Here is a 13,945-nt window from a genome sequence, read left to right on the forward strand (position 1 = left end):
ATATATATAATACAGGATCCAAAAGGCTTCTCCTTGGTGCCACATGACTTTCTCTAAAAAAAATCTACACAAAAAACAAAAAGTAACCGACAAAAGAAAAAATTAAATATATTGAATAACTTTAAGACCCACAAGCACGTACAATACAGTTAATAATATACAAATAATTTTAAAATCATATTTAATAATACAACAAATAGTCATATCAATTATCACCTATTAATTGCATAGAAAAACAAAAAGATAAAAGCTTAAATGAAACATATTCACAATATAGGTATAAAATAACACACAAAAACATACAATATCACAATAAAGTTCTAAGAGATACTACAAAAACTTCATAGGAAAAATGAACAATTTCAACAAAATTCCTAACGATATGACCCTACAAATCATGGGATTAGTTGTCAAACAATAATCAAATTATACAATTCAATAAACTCTGATGATGAAAAAGATCCAGTTTAGGATGCATTCTTAGGAGATTTCATAAAGGATGATCCCGATGATCCCGTATAAGATAATCCCTTAGTGAATGATCGTACAAATGAGGAATTTGATCAAATGTGAGATACAGAGTACAACAAATTATATATTATATATGCTTATTGACATAGTATGAAAAATTGTGGCTTGCTGACATAAGAAGCAATAATAAATGAGATGTAAAAACTAGGAGACAAAGGAGGTGCGCTATAGTTTCTATAGAATTTAGAATTTATGAGATTTTTTAAAGTTATTTTACAACTTTATTCAAAAAACCAACGCAAACAATAATTGTTAAACTCTGAGCATATTTTTTCCTTATGTATCAAATTTTTCGCTCCCTCTTAGAAAATTATTTCTTAACGTATTGAGAAAAAAATATTGTAGTTATTTGTTCATCTCACAATTATCTTCATTTTCTATAATTCAAGCTCTGTTATTCATCATGGTAACAAAGTATCGAAAAATTATCAAAAATCTTTATTTTTTAAATTAATTATGTAAAAAAACCTAAGACTAAGAGAATTTTAGAGGAAGTTACTATAAAAAATCCACACCCCAAATAACCAATCATATTGTTTACTATGGGGTTCCGGTTATCGTGGATATATTAGATTATGGAAAATGAAATATTAATACCACTTTCAAAACTGTTGGATATCTAGATCCACTCAAAAAAACTTTATCCCTCATAAGTCCATTTTTACTTTTTATAATATTTAAATCTTTTAAATTTTATCTGATTTTTTTTTTCATTTTTTCAAAGAGAATTAGATCTAATATGGTTTCTCTCTCTTGTTACTTTCTCTATATGCTACATCTCTCTTATCTCACTACATCTTCTCTCTCTACTGCATCTCTCTCTCATCACATCAACTTTCTCTCTCCTATTGCATCTCTCTCTACTACATCTCTCTCATTACTATATCTTTCTCTCTCTCTCTCTCATCTCTTTTTCTTTCTGTCGTTTTGGTCTAAACATGGATGAGCATTATGCGTCTCTGTGAAGGGAGTTCAACGGTGATGGTGGTGTTGCGAACTATCATCGAAATCTGTTGAATCTGAAGTTTTTTCAAAACAGTAACATTAGCTTATCAATGTTACTATTTTAAAACAAACATATCTGGTGGCCATTTTGGACCGTGTATGGCTGGGAATTGTATGCTTCAATGAAGGGAGTCCAACATGATGGTGGTATGACGAACCACTGTCGAAATCGACCCGATATGAAGTTTTTTCCAAATAGTAACATTGGCCGACCAATGTTACTGTTTTGAAATAGTAACATTGACCGACCAATGTTATTGTTTTGAAATATTAACATTGGCCGTCCAATGTCACTGTTTTAAAATGGCCATATCCGGTGGCCGTTTTGGGCTGTATCTGGTTGGGCATTGTGCATCCCAATGAGGGGAGTCTAACGATAATAGTGGTGTAACAAACCGTCACCAGAATCGGCCAAATCTAAGGCTTTTTGTCTGGAGGTGGTGTCAACTTTTCAATTGTTTTTAGACCAAATGGACGGCCGTTGGTCTTGGTGAAAGGTCGATCGGAGTATGTTCATGGTGATGTGAGTTTCAGTTTAGGTTGGATACCAACGGACAACAATAAGGAGAGAGAAGAAGAAGAGAAGTGTAGTTGTTGTGGGAAGAAGAATACAAGGGTAAAAAAGTAATTAGCATACTAGTGATACCTTAGAGGAATAAAGTTTTTTGGATTAGACTTAAGTGCCCAAAAGTTTCAGAAGTGGTATTGGCTTGAAGCTTTCCCATTAGCTTATCCTCGCGAGTTTATTTTCCATGGGCCCAGCAATTGAGCCTTAGCCTTAATAACTAAACCCATGGAAAGGCCTAGTTCGGGTTGACCACGCTTGAACATTGGCAGATGTTTATGTTTTATTTGTACTCTTTTTAGGGTAAAATTTTTGCGATGTCTTTCTCTATTAGCTAGTGTCATTCGATGCTCTTCAATGCCAACGACTAAAAATTGATATCGATGGGGACTATTTGCACTCTCCATTTTCCCATTAACACCCTAAAATTAAAAAACCCCATTAGAGATCACATGATTCCTGACTACACCCCTTTTTCATGTTTTTTCAAAAAAAAACCAATGACACCCCAACACAGTTCTTATCAAAAACAAGCACAAAACCTAAGCATTCAACAACAAAATCACTTTAATTCACACATACGAGCACTCACAGACACACAAAAGAAAAGGAAGACAAATCCCCAAAACCCATCCATTCCTCAAGGCAAATCAACCAATAAACTGGAAAAACCCATCTCACTTCACTTAATCTAAGAACAAGCTGCAACAAATTGATGCTTAATCAAACAGAGAGAAGCACACATACTAAAACCTACTCCATATTGGAAGTTGTAACCCTTGCCAGAGGTGGGAAGCCGACGACACTGGGTCTTTGGCATAGGTGGTACCCGCAGTCCATCCAGTAGGCACCTTGGACTGGTAGTCTGGACTTCTCTCTATTGTTTCGCAGAGTTCAACGACGATGGCGACAACTACTCATTCCTACGACTATTCCCAACTCAACTTGGACTGGTCATTTTCGAAGTTTGCAGGGGTGCTGCTGATGTGGGTAGGTGGGTCTGTAAGAAAACTATCTAGTGGGTCAAAAAGTGTGGTCGGAGAAGAGGTGAAAGAGGGGTTATTGGTGGCGTCGGAAACGACGAAGGAGAAAGGGTATTCTCTGTCTCTATTACTGCTTGACATCATATTGGAGGGAAGAATAGTGGGGAAGGAGGGAAAGAGCAAATGTTGGCGCCTAGGGTGCTTATTAGCCTAGGGTTTTTGGTGAACTTTGGGGTGTGAATGGGAAAATGGGGGGTGCAAATAGTCCCCACCTTGATATCTTAGGAATAAGAACACACAACCCCATCTTACTCCCCTCATTCCAATGTGCATGTCAATTTTTCCTTTTCCACAATCGGTACACAAGGGGGAATCTTCAATCCACACACGCAATTGTTGATTTTGGAATGCATATTAATGAGTTTGGGGTATACATTGATGGGCTTGAACTTGTTCCACCATAATTTGGGTATTTAAAGGCCCAATTTTATGGGTTTGCCCTGATTAGAGTTTTTTTTTGGCCACTTAAAACCATTGCTTTCCTTGCACTCATTACCTTCAGCCTGCTTTTGAGGGCTTGTTCGCTTCCTTTCGTATGATATGTCTCTCTTTCCATGCTCGATATTGTCGAATGACCAGATTTATCTTATTCTGTCACGCCCCGTTCCGCGGAGCGTGAAGAAAATGACAAATACACACAAACTACATGCACCAAACACAACCACGTGCATCTCACCTGTTACGTCCCAACCCAATATAAACTTTACCAAAAATTTCGACAGTATCTCCCCATAAATTGAGGAAACCCACGTGTAATCAAGACACAATAAATATACACTTCCATTATATCCAAATCCACTGACCCTCAGGGTCTACCATTAAATACAAATTCCATCATTCAGCATCAACCATCCAAAAATCACAGAATACCACTCTCAATCATCCGTATACCATCCATATCCAACCATACACATAATTCTTCATACTACATCTAACACACACAAACTTGACAATGCAAAAAAACAGGTCATGCATATATAACCATATCCATGCATATTTACCACTAAAACATAACCATACATGTATATATAAAACACACACAAGTACTACATAGATACACAAAACAACTAACGTCCAGGCCACCTCCATCACGCATCCTCTTGCTGATCCGCAGCCTGTGCACTAGATATTGTCTCACCTGTGGGGAGGGAAAGTAGATAGGGTGAGCAGAAGGCTCAGTAGGGATAAATAATAGAACATAAAAACAATAGTATGGCTGGAAATTTATAATGAATCATCAATGCAACAATATGCAGTGCAAAGCTAATGCACCCAATCAACCCAACCGAACCTCCAAATCCTCCACCAATGACACCCAAGCCGACGAATCAGATTCCCGCCCCGCGACGATAAGCCGACTAGAATCCACCACACTACCTCTCTCTCTAGCATCCAATCAATACCACAATCATATATCCATCAATCTTAAACCGCTAGAGAGAAGGTTGGCACGCATGTGGTCGCAACCACTCACCGCAGGCCCCATGATGATATTCAACCTGCCATGCCTGGCCTAACATTACATACTAGCCAACGTGCAGTGACAAATACCGCTACGGGAATCCTGTGGACTAGGACCATCACAAGACTCCTATCCATCATCCACGCACGTGCCTAAATCATCCAACACCTAACGTGAGCCTAGGTCCATCCTCGGGACACACCATGCATCTAATGTAATTCCTACTATTCATGTCATTCACGCAATAATTATAAATACAACATCCATTCATCATGATGCATGAAGATTACATAATGCCCGATTCATGACCGAGCATGTCATGGGTTATAATGCATAACAATAATAAACTTTTAAGTAACAATGAGATAATATGAATTGGGCTACGACATTTCTTTGGAACAAGCAAAGAGTGGCCCAAAGGAGTTTACCGAGTCAATCAAAATAGTATTCAAAGCTTGTCTTTTATGAAGATTGAAAATAGCAAAGAAAGGGGGAAAAAATCCCTACCTCGAAGTGGACTCGAAACTCTCACCAATAAGCAATGTACACTCCACGCCAATTCACAAACCTATTTAATGAAATAAACTCCACTTAGTTCCCATATTCATAAACCCATTTAAATCCCAGATTCCATACTCCACAATATCCTCATTTCCACTAAATTTATATTCTACCTTAAGTCTCTAAGGTTAAACAATTAAAATCATACCACAATATTATTTTTCATCCTAACACAACCTTAATTAAACAATTGGAGTCAAGAATCCTTACCTTGAAGCTTGGTAATTCCACCAAATTAAGATAACAAAGGATTCTCTTGAATTGATTCAAAAACTTCACTTGAACCTAGAAATATAACAAAATTAGAATCAAATTTGAAGTTATTGAACAAGGAAACTCTCATTGAGCCAAAAACCCCAAAACCCATTTAACTCTCAAACCCCAAAACCAAAACTTTACCTCAATCCAACTCTTTTCTTGTAGGAAATCAAAGCATGTGTGTGTCCACCTAAGAATGACCCTTGCCAGTCGGAGCTTCGCCGGAGAGTCGCCGGAAATGGCTGCCGTGGGTGGGTGGTTTGAGCAAACAAAGAAAAGTGTTTTAACTTTTCTTTTTTTTAAAACACTCGAGTGAGGGTTGTGATGCGCCCTCACCCATTTATGTTTTATTTTTTTATTTTTTTTAAAAAAAAAACCCAATTATTTATTTTTTTCTCTCTTTTAACTTTTTGCCTCAAAAATAATTTCCTATATTCTTTAAATCCTCCCAATAATTCTTTTTACCCTACAATTTTATTCTTTTTATAACTAAAGCCAATTTATTCATTTTATTTTTATTATTCTATATATTTTTTTATTTTTATTTTGAGATGGGGTATTACATCCTCCCCTCCTTATTTCGCCCTCGAAATTCACGTATGCACATGTGGATATGAACAAATCGGGAGACTTTTCCCGCATCTTGGACTCCAACTCCCACGTCGCTTCCTCCGTCCCGTGATGCAACCATAACACGTTTACTAGTGGAATTACACTCGATCCCGTAACCTTTTCCCGTCTATCCAAGATTCGCAACGGTTGTAAAATATACGTTCCATCTTCTTCCACCTCTAAAGCAGACCAATCCAACACATGTGATGAATCCGGTTCATATTTCCTCAACATTGACACATGAAACACGTTATGAACCTTGGACAATCGTGGCGGAAGAGCCAACCGATATGTCACCGGTCCAATCCGCTCTAAAATTTCAAATGGTCCAATATACCGCGGAGCTAGCTTCCTTTGCTTGCTAAATCTCTGAATTCCCCTACGCGGACTCACCTTCTAGAACACCTTACCACGCACCACAAACTCCAATGGTCTTCTTCTTCGGTCGACGTAGGACTTTTGTCTACTTTGAGCCGTAAGTAAACACTTTTGAATCCCTTCCACCTTCTCTTGCGTCTCTTTCACCAAATCCGGACCCGATAATGTTGTTTCTCCTACCTCCGCCCAACACAATGGTGATCTACAAGGTCTCCCATACAAAGCTTCATACGGCGCCATTCCAATGCTACTTTGGTAGGAGTTGTTGTATACAAACTCCACCAAAGACATATGATCCTCCCAACTACCCCTGAAATCCATAACTCATGCCCAAAGTATGTCCTCCAATATCCGAATAGCCTCTCACTCTGACCATCACTCTCCGGGTGAAACGCAGTAGAGAAACACAGTTTTGTTCCCAATGCCTCCTGTAAGCTCTCCCAAAACCTACTAGTAAATCACGGATCTCTATCCGATACTATAGAAAATGGCACTCCATACAACCTCACAATCTCCTGAATGTATAATCGGCTCAAAGACTCCAACATGTCCGTCTTGCTAACCGGAAGAAAATGTGTCGATTTTGTCAATCTATCCACAATCACCCATATTGCATCATGCCCACGAGGAGATCTCAACAATGCCGTCAAAAAATCCATCGTGATATGTTCCCATTTCCACTCTACCACCGGAAGTGGCTGTAACAACCCTGTCGGTCTCTGGTGCTTCGCCTTCACCTGTTGACAAGTAAGACACTTCACAATATACCTTGCCACATCTGCCTTCATTCCTCTCCACCAAAACTGTCTCTGCAAATCCCTATACATCTTGGTACCCCCTGGATGCATAGCAAATCTCGAATAATGCGTCTCTCTCAAAATCTCTTTACGTAACTCCTCATCTTCAGGTACTATCAATTGTCCTGCACATCGTACTCCTCCATCCGTGCCTCTAATCCAACCACTCTCCTCTTCAAAAGTATCAGATGTAGCATCTCCAATTTGAGCATCTATTACTCTCTGGATCAATACAGGACGAGTAACAATGCTTCCCAAGTACATCTAGCTACCCTACTCTTGTAGCTTCAACCCAAAACTATCAACCGTCTCCAACATCTCCTACTCTCGCACCGCCAACCTCGCAACTCAGTTCTTCCTACTCAAGGCATCCGCAACTACATTCACCTTCCCTGGATGGTAATTCAATGAGAAATCACAATCCTCCAAGTTCTCCATCCACCTTCATTGCCTCTGATTCAACTCCTTTTGCGTGAAGAGATACTTGAGGCTCTTGTGATCTGAGAACACCTCAAATCTCTCTCCATACAAGTAATATCTCCACTGCTTTAATGCAAATACTACCGCTGCCAACTCTAGGTCATGCACTGGGTAATTATGTCCATGTGTCTTCAACAATCGCGAACCATACTCTACAACTCTTCCATGCTGCATCAATACACATCCTAGTCCAACTTTGGACGTATCGCAATACACTTGATATCCCACATCTCTTTCCGGAACAATCAACACCGGTGAAGATGTGAGTTTTCATTTCAACTCCTGAAACGCCACCTCACACTCCTCTGACCACACAAACGAAACGCCCTTTCGCGTAAGGTGAGTCAATGATGAAGCAACACGGGAGAAATCCTGAATAAATCTCCTATAATAACCGGCTAGCCCCAAGAAACTCCGTATCTCTATAACATTCTTAGGTCGCTCCCACTTCACACCGCCTCCACTTTCGATGCATCAACTGCCACTCCTTCCTGAGTAATCACATGGCCCAAGAACTTCACCTCTGTCACCCAGAATTCACACTTGCTCAATTTTGCATACAACCGATATTCTCTCAAAGTCTGCAATACTATTCTTAAATGCTGCTCATGCTCCTCTACGGTAGGCGAATAAATCAAAATGTCATCTATGAATACGATCACAAAACGATCCAGAAATGGGTGAAGAACCCGCTGCGTCAAGTCCATGAACGCTGTCGGGGCATTTGTGAGCCCAAATGGCATCACCAAGAACTCATAGTGTCACGCCCCAATCCACGGAGCGTGAAGATAAGGACAAAGACACAACAACCACATGCGCCAAACACAACAACGTGCATCTCACGTGTTACGTCCCAACCCAGTATAAACTTTACCAAAAATTTCAGCAGCATCTCCCCATAAATTGAGGAAACCCACCTATAATTAAGACACAACAAATATACACTTCTATTATATCCAAATCCACTGACCCTCAGGGTCCACCATTAAATACAAATTTCATCGTTCAGCATCAACCATCCAAAAATCACAGAATATCACTCTCAATCATCCGTATACCATCCATATCCAACCATACACATAATTCTTCATACTACAACTAACACACACAAACTTGACAATGCAAAACAACATTTCATGCATATATAACCATATCCATGGATATTTACCACTAAAACATAACCATACATGTATATATAAAACGCATACAAGTACTACATAGATACACAAAACAACTAATGTCCAGGCCACCTCCGTCACGCATCCTCTTGCTGATCCGTAGCCTGTGCACTAGATCTTGTCTCACCTGTGGGGAGGGAGAGTAGATAGGGTGAGCAGAAGGCTCAGTAGGGATAAATAATAGAACACAAGAACAATTGTATGACTGGAAATTTATAACGAATTCATCAATGTAGCAATATGCAGTGCAAAGCTAATGCACCCGATCAACCCAACCGAACCTCCATATCCTCCACCAATGACACCCAAGCCGACGAATCAGATTCCAGCCCTGCGGCGATAAGCCAATGAGAATCCACCGCACTACCTCTCTCTCTAGCATCCAATCAATACCACAATCGCATATCCGTCAATCTCAAACCGCTAGAGAGAAGGTTGGCACGCATGTGGTCGCAACCACTCAACGCTGGCCCCACGGTGATATTCATCCTGCCACGCCTGGCCTAGCATTACATACTAGCCAACGTGCAGTGACAAATACCGTTATGAAAATCCTATGGACTAGGACCATCACAAGGCCCCTATCCATCATCCACGCACGTGCCCAAATGACATCCAACACCTAACGTGAGCCCGGGACCACCCTCGGAACCCACCATGCATCTAATGTAAATTCTTACAACTCATGTCTTTCGTGCAACACATATACATAAAAACATTCATTCGTCGTGATGCATGAAGATTTACATAATGCCCGATTTATGACCAAGCATTCCAAGGTTATATAATCATCAAACTAAATCACATATAATATGTCATTAACGAGTAGGTTAAGAAATGATGGTAAGCCCTCAAGGCTTGTTTACTCTCGAAAAAGATTGAGACGGAAACCAAAACTTACCATTTAAGCAATCCGATGGCTTGAAAAAATATTTCGAAATAAAAGGGTAAGAAATCCCTACCTCGAAGTGGACTCGAAATTCCCACCAACAAGAAACGTATACTCCACGCCAATTCACAAACCTATTTAATGAAATAAACTCCACTTAGTTCCCATATTCATCAACCCATTCAAATCCCACATTCCACACTCCACAATATCCTCATTTACATTAAATTCTTATTCTACCTTAATTCTAAGGTTAAACAATTAAAATCATATCACAATATTATTTTTCATCCCAACTCAACCTTAATTAAAGCAATTTGACTCAATAACCCTTACCTTGGAGCTTGGTAATTCCACCAAATCAAGATAACAAATGCTTCTTTTGAATTGATTCAAAAACCTCACTTGAACCTAGAAATATAAGAAGATTAGAATCTAATTTTGAGTTATTGAACAAAGGAAACTCTCAAAGAATCAAAACCCCAAAACCCATTTAACTCCTAACCCTAGAACCAAAGATTTACCTTAATCTTTCTCTTTTCTTTAAGTAAATGAAGTGTGGTTGTAGGTTTCAAGGTTGGAGCACCTTTACTGGGCGGAAAAGTCGTCGGAATGCCGCTGGAAGTGGCTGATCGGAAGTGGTGGAGTGCAAAAGGGTGGCTTCCCCTTTTCTCTTTTTTTTATATGCACGAACCTTCACCCACTTTAATCTTTTTTTTTATATCATTATTTATTCTTTTAATTCATTACTTTTAATTCTTTTACTTATTTGACCCTAATTTTAATTCAAATATTCTTTAAGCCCTCCCAACAATTCTTTTTACCCTAGAATTTATTCTTTTTATAACCAAATCCAATTTATTCATTTTATTTTTATTATTCTATATTTTATTTTTATTATTTTGAGACGGGGTATTACACATAGTGTCCATATCGAGTTCTAAATGCTATTTTTGAAGCACCCTCCTCACGAATCCTCAACTGATGATAGCCTGATCGTAAATCAATCTTCGAAAAGTGTCAATAATCAATGCACATACGCAACGTGCCATCTTTCTTCTTCACAAATAACATCGGTGCTCCCCACGGTGAAACACTCGGTCTATTAAATTTCTTTTCCTCCAAATCCTCCAACTGTACCTTCAACTCCCTCAACTCTGCTGGAGTCATCCGATACGGAGCAATCGAAATTGGCTTCGTATCCGGAAGCAAATCAATGACAAACTCTAACTCCCTCCGTGGAGGTAGACCTGGCAAATCCTCAGGAAAAACATCCATGAACTCCTCCACTACAAGCGTCGGGGCAATCACCTCGCCACTAGGTGTAGAAGTAGTCAAACTCACCACTGAACAATCGAAGTAGGAGGGGTTGTCCAAAAAATGTGGACAAGGAACACCCTCGATCCCCTCAATTGAATCACCACCCCACCAGGCGCCTTTAAAGTAATCCTCCTCTCCCAAAAGTCTAAAATTGCCTTTTGCTCTGTCAACCAATCTACTCCCAAGATTACATCAAAATCTTGGAAGTCAAGAACGTACAAATCAGCGGTCAACTCGATATCACCAAACCGAGACATGCATATACAATAACCTTGAATACGAGTGAACTGTCCGAACGGCGAATCTACCACTATTGTTCGCCTCATCAGTCTCACCTCTAACCCCAAAGCCAATGCAAATGTAGGAGTGATAAAGGAACTAGTAGCACCCGAATCAAATAACACTCTAGCCCAACAATTAGAAACAAGGAACGTACCCCCAACAAAGTTCGGATGCTCTGCTGTTGTCTAGTGAGTAAGAGCAAATGCTCGTCCCTGAGTCAAAGGATGTTGCTGCTGTGACTGCTACTGCTGCGGCTGCCTAGCTGATGGTCGTCCCCTCCCTGATGGTGTAGATGTAGTAGGGGGTGCATGAAGGGCCAGATGAGCTGGTGGTGCTGGCAAATACTGACCCTCTTGTCCTCCTTGCTCAGGCTGAGGACAATCCACCATCCAATAGCCAATCCTGCGACACTAAAAACACTTTATCCCCTGAGCTGTACACTGTGCTCTCAAATGTCCAGGACGTCCACATCGATGACAAACCCTCTGCCCCTGATGTGTACCTCTACCACCTCGTGGCCTTTGGTCTCTACCTCGACCTCCACTCTGTCCCTCTTGTCTCTGCCCATCGGTCCTCTGTCTCTTTTGACCTCCTCTAGAAGAAGTACCTGCCACAGATGTTGTTTGGCCTCTATGCGTATCCTAGTACCTCCGGGAGCCCTGAAACTCATCACATATTGTAAAGCCGTCTCCACCATGTCAGCATAAGTCTGCAACCTCAATCCCACTAAATGTGTAGCTATAGCAGGAAGCAATCCCTGTCTGAACTGCTCTGCCTTGCTCGCCTCATCTGGCGCATACCTCCTATCAAATTTGTATAGCTCCTCAAACTTCCTCTCATACTGACTCACAATCATATCCGGAGTCTGCTGACATGTCAAGAACTCACGGGCTCTATCCATACGATAAGACTGCGACACAAAATGCTGCATGAACAACTCATCAAATGATAACCACGTCAATGTCTCTCTCCTGTGATCTAATGAATCCCACAAATCATAAATTGCCTCCCTCAGATAATATAAAACCAGCAATATGCGTCTCTCATCCGGAATCCCTAGAGTCTCAAACCGGCGTGACATCTGTCGAATCCACTCATATACACGTGCCACATCCGTATCACCTGTAAAAGTGGGTGGATCAGTTTTGCGTAGCTGATCCAATTCTGTCAACTCTTGTCTAGGTCTCTACACACCCTGCTCGTCTCCCCGTACCCATGAAGTCTGTCCCTCATTGCAGACCTCTGGTGCTCGTGTAGTTTAAGTCTGCACTAGTCGAGTAACAGCCCCGATCATCTCTGACATTCTCCTCATGGACTGTTCCTGTGCTACCAACAGTGGAGCAAGCTACGCTGCTATTGCAGGCTAGGTAGGTGCTGGGATCTCCTCACCTATCTCATGCACGAGTGTTGGCTCATCTCCAAGCTCCTGGCCTAAATCCTTCTCCAGCACTAGAGGATCCATCACACTCAACTCTGGAAATAAATGTGTGTCCAACTTAATCGACTCGGCTGTTCCGATCCCCGATAATCCCCTGACTATTGGGTCCTCGGAAGACACGCGTCCCTACTCTCCCCCACGTCCCCTATCGCGGGAACGAATTGTCCTACGTGTGTCCATTTGTAGCACAGAAGACACAACTTTCCGTCAATACCAATACGATTCGAGGATTTACGGGATTAAAAAAAACATACCGGATCAGCAGAGGTCGTGACGTGGCCTGGAGAACCATATATAATCACAACACAACAAACACACTCACACATGCATGTTGACCCACTCCCTAGGTCCCAAACAGAGCCAACCTGGCTCCGATACCAAATTGTCACGCCCCGTTCCGCGGAGCGTGAAGAAAATGACAAATACACACAAACCACATGCACCAAACACAATCACGTGCATCTCACGTGTTACGTCCCAACCCAGTATAAACTTTACCAAAAATTTCGACAGCATTTCCCCATAAATTGAGGAAACCCACCTGTAATCAAGACACAATAAATATACACTTCTATTATATCCAAGGCTCCGTTTGGTAGAGCGGAAAAATTGATTATCAACGCTAGCGGAAATGCTGTGAAAAATATGCTGAGCTTAAAACTGTGAAATATGCTGTGAGGTGTTTAGTGAACTAAAAACTGACGCTAGCGGAAAAACTGTTGAAATAAAGTATTATAATATTAGTTTTTATTTTTATATCAAAAGTTTATATTAAATTTAATATAATAAATATAATTCTTATTTAAATTAATTTTAAGCATATTTTTTATTAATTAAATATTATAATATGATACAAGTGGGAATAATAATATAAATTATTTTTAATAATAATTTTTCATATATTTTTAATCATTTAATTTAATTTAGTAAATATTAATTAATTATAAATATTTAATTTAATTTTATAATTATTCTTAAAAAATAATTTTATAATATTAAGTAGAAATATATACTATTAAAATTGTGGGGTCCACATTAATTATTATAAAAGTTTAAAGTTGAATAAATTGTATTTAATTTTAAAAATAATAAATTAAAGTTTTCTTACAAACAGTGGGTCAGTAGGGGCCCCACTGTTAACTTTTA

This window comes from Tripterygium wilfordii, chromosome 4 (assembly GCF_013401445.1).
Source record: "Tripterygium wilfordii isolate XIE 37 chromosome 4, ASM1340144v1, whole genome shotgun sequence".
In the NCBI taxonomy this organism is placed as follows: Eukaryota; Viridiplantae; Streptophyta; class Magnoliopsida; order Celastrales; family Celastraceae; genus Tripterygium; species Tripterygium wilfordii.